The 8,581-nt window shown below is 36.9% G+C and overlaps 1 pseudogene; it reads right to left on the reverse strand.

The window, feature by feature from the left end:
- Positions 1–945: 945 nt before the first annotated feature.
- LOC129829564 (tumor necrosis factor receptor superfamily member 14-like) lies at positions 946–4,799 on the reverse strand (annotated as a pseudogene).
- Positions 4,800–8,581: the final 3,782 nt, after the last annotated feature.

The following is an 8,581-nucleotide window of genomic DNA, read 5'->3' on the forward strand; positions in this document are numbered from 1 at the left end:
AGTCCGTTGTAACAAAATAAGTTTATTATTTAGAAAGAGCATGCATCCGGTCACTGGCTAGGTGGCAGTAGCATGTAGCAGTGGCATTAACAGATATTAACTAAGACTAAACAGGAAGCATCTGAATTCAATGTAAAAGAAATTGTTTAGATAATGTATCTCCAGCAACACAGGGCTTACATCCGGTCACTGTCTAGGTTGTACCGCCCTCGACTGTCAGTAGCATTAACAGATATGATCTAATGTCAATCCAATATCAATCCAAATAAATTGTCATTGATCCACTAATTGTGATTCTCTAGGTTGTAGTCCAGCTGCCTGAGGAAGTGTCCCAGACGAAACAGGAAGAAGCTGAGGTTAAAGGTCAGACGAAGCAGCTCAGCTGGACGCTGAAAGTGGAGAAGCCTGAGAGGCCTAAGTCTGCCAGGAGACCATTGACTCTCTGAACCTGCAGAGCATCAGCAGCCTAGTGGCCCTGGATTAGATAAAGACCAGGGTATGACTGACCTCTCTCCTCATTTATAGTCACCTGGAGTAGATAAAGACCAAGGTATGACTGACCTCTCTCCTCATTTATAGTCATCTGGAGTAGATAAAGACCAGGGTATGACTGACCTCTCTCCTCATTTATAGTCACCTGGAGTAGATACAGACCAGAGTATGACTGACCTCTCATTTATAGTCATCTGGAGTAGATAAAGACCAGGGTATGACTGACCTCTCTCCTCATTTATAGTCACCTGGAGTACATACAGACCAGAGTATGACTGACCTCTCTCCTCATTCATAGTCATCTGGAGTAGCTACAGACCAGGGTATGACTGGCCTCTCTCCTCATTTATAGTCCTCCTTATCATGCTGTCACCGTAAGCAATGATGTAGTAACCAATGATGTGGTAACCAGTGATGTAGTTATAAAAAGAACAGAAAGGCCTGGAAACTGTATATGCTCCTTACTACCACCTTTAATGACAACGTTTCAATTATTTTTCATCTAGACTTTATTAGGCCAGCACCTACAGTACCAGTCTGAACGTTTGAACACACCTACTCATTCATGAGGTTCTTTATTTTGACTATTTTCTACATTGTACAATAATAGTGAAGACATCAAAACTATGAAATAACACATATGGAATCACATAGTAACCAAATAGTGTTAAACAAATCCAAATATAGTTTATATTTGAGATTCCTCAAAGTAGGCACCCTTTGCCTTGATGACAGCTTTGCACACTCTTGGCATTCTCTCAACCAGCTTCATGAAGTAGTCACCTGGAGTGTGCCTTGTTAAAAGTTAATTTGTGGAATTTATTTCCTTCTTCATGCGTTTGAGCCAATCAGTTGTGTTGTGACAAGGTAGGGGTGGTATACAGAAGATAGCCCTATTTGGTAAAATACCATGTCCATATTATGGCAAGAACAGCTCAAATAACCAAAGAGAAACGACAGTCCATCATTACTTTAAAACATGAATGTCAGTCAATACGGAACATTTTGAAAGTTTCTTCAAGTGCAGTCGCGAAAACCATAGAGCGCTATGATGAAGCTGGCTCTCATGAGGACCGACACAGGAAAGGAAGATCCAGAGTTAACTCTGCTGCAGAGGATAAGTTCATTAGTTACCAGCCTCAGAAACTACAGCCCAAATAAATGCTTCAGAGTTCAAGTAACAGACACATCTCAACATCAACTGTTCAAAGGAGACTACGTGAATAATCATGCCTTCATGGTCGAATTTCTGCAAAGAAACCACCACTAAAGGACACCAATAAGAAGAGACTTGCTTGGGCCAAGAAACACAAGCAATGGACATTAGACCAGTGCATCCTGCACCAGTTTCCAGTAATCTGTGTCTCAAGATATTATCAAGTCCCATTTGAAGTTCCATAGTCTGGGCTGACAGACGTTGTGGTCCTGAAGTTATGAACACATGACTTTCCCCTGGGAAGAGAGGAAACAGCTTCTAAATCTGTTTCCTAGCTAGGTGGAGCTAATTTACACTCATCACATGGTCCTTTTAATTTTAGACCAGTCTGTAGGCTGTAGGCAGAAGCTGATATGTTTCCGCCCTCCCGAAGCATCTTACCAGTGGCGCCCACATGAAAAGCTAGCTATTCGCTGACACAAGTGGGAACAGTTCAGGCTGATGAGTACGTTTCAAACATCCCCATATGATACAAAGGCACAGTGGTCCTCTCCCAACAGGTATCTAGAAGTCACATTCTTCCTACTGGAGGTTGGGTTTCAATGTGTTTCATTTATTTACACAACAATTGAATGTGGTGTAGAATCCTGTTTTTATATCAACCAGATTCTACAATATCACATTTAACATGTAGTGTTAAGATACACTAGCGATGGCTGGACCAGCCAGCCAGTGGACCACAGATTACAGAATGTGGAGTCCCTGACTGTGACGGGGGCTTGAATCTGGGGAAAGAAGTAATTTGTAATTTATCAGTAATTCATTTACATTCTAGACAATGTTTTGTAGTACAATAGCTTGTCCTATATTCTTGTATCATATCATTGGTCTTAGCATTGATGAAGTTATATACCATATACACTTACTTATAAATATGTTTGAAATTCTTGTAACTCAAACTATTCTGTACACAAATTTTGAAAACCTTGAAGGTGTGCCTCACCTTTTCCAGTTCCCCCAGACAGCATTGGTATTTCCTGATCTGGGGATGCCTATCAAATGGAATCAGTAATTATTAAAACACATTGGGCCGGTTTCCCGGACAGATATTACACTCAGTCCTGGACTAAGAGGCACATTCAATGAAGATTTTCCATTTAAAGTGCTTTTTATTCCAAAACTAGGCGTAATCTCTGTCTGGGAAACTGTCCCAATAAATTAAAATGTCAGTCAGAAGAAAGCACAAAGTCGTACAATGTCATCAAATATATTCATAGATTTCCAAACATACCTGTTTAGGTATTTGAGGGTCTATAAAAAAGACAGATGTCCAATATTGTAATAAACATACCATGTAACCATGACGATAACAAACAGTAGTAATCTACACTCTGAGAAGTAGAACATGTAGCATTCACAGAGTATACTGAATATCACAGGCAATGAAAACAATGAATGGTACAAATACAATTCCAGTCATCTTACCTAAGTTTTGTCTTGTTCTCATTATTTCTCTTCTCTCCATTTCTCTTCTTCTCATAAATAAACAAACACCAGCTATGCTGGCTATCAGAAAAAATAGAACACCTATCAGAACACCAGCTATGAATCCAGCTGTGGGAAGTGAGGCAACTCCACATTCTGAATCCAACCAAGGAGTTCCTGGTTCAATTTCCAAGAATTCACATCTGTTAAAGACATAAACAGAGGTATGTTTTTTAAAGTTTCTATTTGAGTATATTAATGTATTTATATCTTCAGGGGAATAACCTTTTGAACTAACTAATCATGTTCTCACTTACTCTGTATGTGGTTGACAAGATGTTAATGATCCATCTGAATAAGTTTTACCAGGGCAGTCAGAACACACAGTATCTGTAGATGTTGTTCCTGCACAAACACATGTTGAAATATTCATGAAAAATTGCATTCGTTCCCCCCCTTTATTTAATTCCATTAACTGTTAATGATTGTTCACAATGAAGATAAAAACTTGACTCAATTGAATTATAACGATACAATTACTATTATGAGTGAGACAGAAGACCAACCTGTGTGGCTGATGTATTGACCAGGTTTACAGCTGCTGTGTCTCTGGGCTGCTCTACAACCATCCTTAGTTGGGTCTAGACAGTAGAACCCCTCCAGTGTCCCACAGACAGTGTCTGATGAAGGTCTACATGGCTGCTTTACCTTCAAACCCAAACCTATAGAGAAAACAAGTCACTTGGTATCTGAAGCTAAATGTAAAGTCTGTTGTATTTCATTAAAACAACAGCTGATATAGTAAAGTAGCTCAGTGTTTATGCCCAGAGCACAGAATTCTCACCTGGATCACATGTGGTACAGTTGTTGCATGTTGTTTTACCACTGGGCTCATCAAGGAACGTGGAGTCAATACAGAGCACACAGACAGGTATACTTGTAAATTTGGTGCAATGACTATGTACATGATGTCCTGTTGAAAAGAAAAACAGAAAATAATGATGTTTTGGTATTATTATTATTATAAATATTATTGTTGTTATTGTTATAATTAACCCCTCATAAAAATACACAATGTCCTTACCAGGCCTACACATTATGCAATATCTATCACCTATTTTATAGATGGCTGGATCATTATGTGAAACAGGGTTCAATGTTTAGAAGGATAAAAGTTTTATGTTGGTGTTTATGATGTATTACCGTCTGGTGATTCATATGATGTAAAAAGACGGTCCTTACCTTTTAAACACATGGGACAACATTCGTCCCCTATTCTGTACTCAACTTTACCACATGTGATACAGGATCCAGTGCTTTCAAGCACCAATATAACAGGTATCTGCAAATAGAGAAGAAATAAAACATCACCATCAGCAGACATTACATTTAAAGATGTGACACCAAACCCAAGATAACCTGTTATCTGCAAATTCAGTCAATAAATGTTACTGAAATGTACTTTTCTCCTCCATGGTTTTTTCTACAATGTTTCAGTCAAATTAAAACTAAGACTATATAGTAGGCTAATAATAACTCTGATTCAAATGTCATGAAGGAAATATTTACATTGATCATTTGTTTTTTTTAAACAAGACAAGCCACAAAATGTGCAAATCAGAAACATTTCACTTACAGTCCATATGAAGCTTTCAAACTATTCCATGTTTCCTCAATCCTCTCCAACTCACTGGAAGACCCACACATCGGACTTGTGACGTTCTTAGGAGTTTTGAAGTATCGAGATGAATTGACCTGTAGAATTAATGTATTTTAGTACATGTACTGTATAGTAAGAATAGCTCAATTATATTCTGCCTAAATATTGCATACACTGCGCAGTTAATAAATATAATATAGTAATGTACGTTGGCTGGCCACCCCTGAGTTCAGTCACCACCATCAATGTGAATCAAAATCATAAAATATAATAACCTTTCAATTTGTAAATTATGATGCCGTGCTGAATTTAAATCACTGAAAAAAACTGTAATAAGCTAATTATCATCTTTGAGAAGTATGAAACTGAAATTGATAAATTATTAGTAGGATGAACCCTTTCCTCTGGGGTAAAAAAATATCACAATGCCCCAGGGCAGTGATTGGGGACATTTCCCTGTGTAGGGTGCCGTCTTTCGGATGGGACGTTAAACGGCTGTCCTGACCTTTGTGGTCACTAAAGATCCCATGGCACTTATCGTTAGAGTAGGGTTGTTAACCCCGGAGTCCTGGCTAAATTCCCAATCTGGCCCTCATACCATCACGGTCACCTAATCATCCCCAGCTTACAATTGGCTCATTCATCCCCCCTCTCCCCTGTAACTATTCCCCAGGTCATTGCTGTAAATGAGAATGTGTTCTCAGTCAATTTACCTGGTAAAATAAGGGTTAAATAAATACATTTATTAGAGACTGCTGCCCTCTGGTGGTGAAGTAGCCTTCTACATGGAGCAATGTCCGATCTACCAAAGACAGCACAGTATGAAGACAGACTATAACTGCTTCACCAATAGAAATCCTCGATCACAATTGTAGGCGACGTCATGGCGACGTTGGCTTGCTAAACTCATGCTTAGAAACACGTCATCGGGTCTAAAGGTCTCTCGGGCTGAACTGCGCATGTGCAAGCCGTCAAATCAAAGGCCCTCCTTCGATTATTCGATAATTGTTTTTGAAGAAAATGAAAACGTGTCATTTCGTCACTTTCACGAGGTTGGAGTAATAACATGTTCACTTATTTAAGACATTGGCTCGAATCTAGGTTGTGCCTTTAGATTTCGAGAAAATGTACAACTAAGGAGGAATTTTTAGACCATGCCTACACAAAGTTTCTAGTTGGTGAAGTATAGCATTGAAAACAGGCAAGTAGACTAGTATTTTGTGCAAATGGGGGTTATGAGCAATCATTCGCCATTAGTGAAAAGAGAGGAAATCTATTCTATTAATCTTTGCATTTTAAAATAATTACAAATAGGCATCTATTTCCTAGGCAATTATTTATAAATGTGTTTTGCATGGATTGCTGTCTTGTTTTACATTGTATCTCAATTGCTTGAGGATCTGTTCTCTCCACCCCTTTCAGCTGCACTGATGGGTCAATACTTGACAGTTGAAATCAATATGGTTGATGAAATCATCATTAGGTAGATTTTTTGTGTTTGCTTTTCATGTATTGTGTAATTGATGGGTATAAAGATATGTTTAGTGTAATTGATGTGTGTATAGATATGTTTAGTGTAATTGATGTGTCTATAGATATGTTTAGTGTAATTGATGTGTATATAGATATGTTTAGTGTAATTGATGTGTATATAGATATGTTTAGTGTAATTGATGTGTATATAGATATGTTTAGTGTAATTGATGTGTATATAGATATGTTTAGTGTAATTGATGTGTATATAGATATGTTTAGTGTAATTGATGTGTGTATAGATATGTTTAGTGTAATTGATGTGTATATAGATATGTTTAGTGTAATTGATGTGTATATAGATATGTTTAGTGTAATTGATGTGTGTATAGATATGTTTAGTGTAATTGATGTGTATATAGATATGTTTAGTGTAATTGATGTGTATATATATATGTTTAGTGTAATTGATGTGTATATAGATATGTTTAGTGTAATTGATGTGTATATAGATATGTTTAGTGTAATTGATGTGTATATAGATATGTTTAGTGTAATTGATGTGTGTATAGATATGTTTAGTGTAATTGATGTGTATATAGATATGTTTAGTGTAATTGATGTGTGTATAGATATGTTTAGTGTAATTGATGTGTATATAGATATGTTTAGTGTAATTGATGTGTGTATATATATGTTTAGTGTAATTGATGTGTATATAGATATGTTTAGTGTAATTGTTGTTTATTGATGTTCATGCAGGGCTCATATCCGAAAGAGACCATGGTCTCAGCATGACTCCCTGCTTAAATAATGGAAACACATTTCCATGATCATTGCATAATAAATTCCTAATCTTTTCTGTGATATTTTCATACTCACGAGGTAGCATAGGCCTACAACAAGGACATCATTAATTCAATGTATGTACATATGGTGTAATTACATGGGACCCTGGATAATACAGTGTTTCTGGCCTTTAACTCCGCCCATTACATTCACCACAAATAAACTCACTGTATATGGAATACATATGGGCTTTTAGAGAAAAAACTATTCTATGTGCCGCAGTAAAAGTATGCATGTTTTGGGGTCTATTTTTTACATACACACGGTTTATAAATGAGGCCCAAGGTCTGTTTGGCAAGCATTCTACCCCCACAGCGGGGCGACGAACAAAAAGTAGCCAGGCAAAGTCTGTCTGAACAGCGGAGCATGGGCCTGCCTATTCGTTGTAGTAAAATTACACAATTACACAATCATTCATCAATATGAAAATATATGATTCTTAAAGTTATGCTACAGCGCGGAACATGTACAGTAGGTTATTTCTACGTAAATACGTCATATTTATCTTACCCCAGCCTTGATCAGTAGTGTAGGGCCCTGGATTAATTTTACTTTCACTTTCCGTTCAGCGTAACAGTTTTCAAAATAAAAGTTCCCATCAGAATAACAAAAACGCGTCAATAACCGATATTTATTCATGATATGAGAAATAATTGTGCTATTTTTTTTCATATTTAAGTTTCATTTGCAACATATGGGTTTTAAAACATGTTCCAAGGTCAAATAAATGCCCCCAGTGCAAATCACTGTATTTGAAATACATATGTATTTGAAATACATATTGGCTTAAAAGCAAAATATTCTAGGTGTTGAAGTAAAAATATTGTAGGGTCTGTAGAATGTATATTTAAGTGATAATTCCCGAGAAGCCGGTGTTTGGAGGATATATTGGCACGGGTGTTGCAGTGCAGTGCCTTAACACATTGTAAAAAGATGAGTATTAAAACTGTCACCTGTTTATAAAGTGAAGGGCGCTACATTATGCTGTTTAGGCAGAGGTAAGGATATATTTCTAAAAAATGAATATTTTTGAAGCAGGAGTCCTCCATGCATTTCAAATAAACACATCAACTGTGCTTTATTTTATGCAGTTCATCACTAACAAAATGTACACCCATTACATTCCTTTACTATGTAACACAATAGTTTAATATTTACATTGTCTAATTTCTGTTGACAGATTTATTGGTGATTAGGTGATGTTGATGTCACACAGCTAAATATTTTTTTTTACAAACTTAAAACTCTTAACCACTTTCTGAATAAAACCAGTTGATTTATAAAGTACCAGACTCAATATTTCTGTAGCCTATGGGATAACCACTAGAGGGCAGTCATGTATTGTCATTAGTGCACATTTGATGAAATTCTAATGCTTTTGTAGAATGAGTCTGGGATTCTTACTTGGATTCATAGAATAGTGACATTCAGGAGGTCATAAGGTCAATCATGTTGTAGCAGTCTGG

Source organism: Salvelinus fontinalis, chromosome 31, assembly GCF_029448725.1.
Source record: "Salvelinus fontinalis isolate EN_2023a chromosome 31, ASM2944872v1, whole genome shotgun sequence".
In the NCBI taxonomy this organism is placed as follows: Eukaryota; Metazoa; Chordata; class Actinopteri; order Salmoniformes; family Salmonidae; genus Salvelinus; species Salvelinus fontinalis.